Source organism: Varroa destructor, unplaced genomic scaffold (genome assembly GCF_002443255.2).
Source record: "Varroa destructor unplaced genomic scaffold, Vdes_3.0 BEIS01000834.1, whole genome shotgun sequence".
NCBI lineage: Eukaryota > Metazoa > Arthropoda > Arachnida > Mesostigmata > Varroidae > Varroa > Varroa destructor.
The window spans coordinates 54,437-55,592 of record NW_019212287.1 but is presented as its reverse complement, the minus strand read 5'-3'; positions in this window follow the sequence as shown (position 1 = coordinate 55,592).

The window sequence follows — 1,156 nt, the reverse complement described above, 5'->3', positions numbered from 1 at the left end:
AATGGTTCAAAAATTGACTTCGAATAGACGTAGCTCTAAAAGCATTAAGAAAAAAACAATGATATTTCAATTTCCATGTGAACACTTATGCAGCCAACTATATCATATGCCGGTCGGTATAGTTCATAGTATAAATTTTTCAAGTAAATAATAAGTATACTCCTAGAATGCGGGATGTTTAATGCTAAAGTTGTTTCGGTTGACTGCGTATGCTGTTCTAACGTTTTCTCCGATTACTGCGCAGAAAGTGAAGCTGCTTTCTGCTCGTGGCGACTGAAGTAGTAGTTCGGGTTCTGTAGATCGCTGTACTTTGCTTGAGGGTGCCTACTATTGGCGTAGGAGAGCGCGAAAATGCCAGTTTGGTGTCCATGTGGTTGCTCTCTGAGCGTGTGTTCTGCTCAGTAATGTCCCTTACGGCATATATCCTCGAAGGGCCTCATGCTTCATCTAAGTCAAAGTTGGACGCTTAAAGGACGATGGTCTATAGCGGATGGGAGAACGCACCCACTCCTCAACCAACGAAGGGCAACTCTCCATATTTGTTGTTGCCTGATTTACTAGCCACTATCAAATCGACTCTACTGGCAGATGAATGTATTGTCAAATTTGCTATATCGACACAGTTCATTGTAACTAGCTCGCTTATTGTAGCATCCAGTACATACCGTTCGTATGAGCTTCAGGTAAACCAAATTGTGGCTCACCCGAAAGCACGACCGACGAATGATGGCAGGGTCTCTCCCATTGCTTCGTCTGTGTCCGTATGTTTCTATGGCGGGAGTCAGCAGTTCGTCCAGCTAGCTAGCTAGTACTGCTTCTCTTCACTTTCTTTCTCTCACTGTGGTTGTATGTGGCCGCTACCCGATGGAGCTTCGAAGGGAGAAAATTGGAAGAGAGGGAGAGAGAGAGAACGGGCATGTGTTGAAGTTGAAGGGACAGAATCATTGTGGGTAGTGTGCTGCTGAGTATGAAGATGGTTTGGCTAGCCCAGGCCAGATGAAACTACGAAGTGGAATAGCGGCGAGCTGCTAGAGGGGAATGAGACTTGTGTGGGGATACGAGCAAGCTAGGGTAACGGCATGGGGATATTTGGGGTTCGGAGTGACAGGGGGAGAGTTAGGGGTTAGGGGATGGGACGAGATGGCGGTGATGTGTA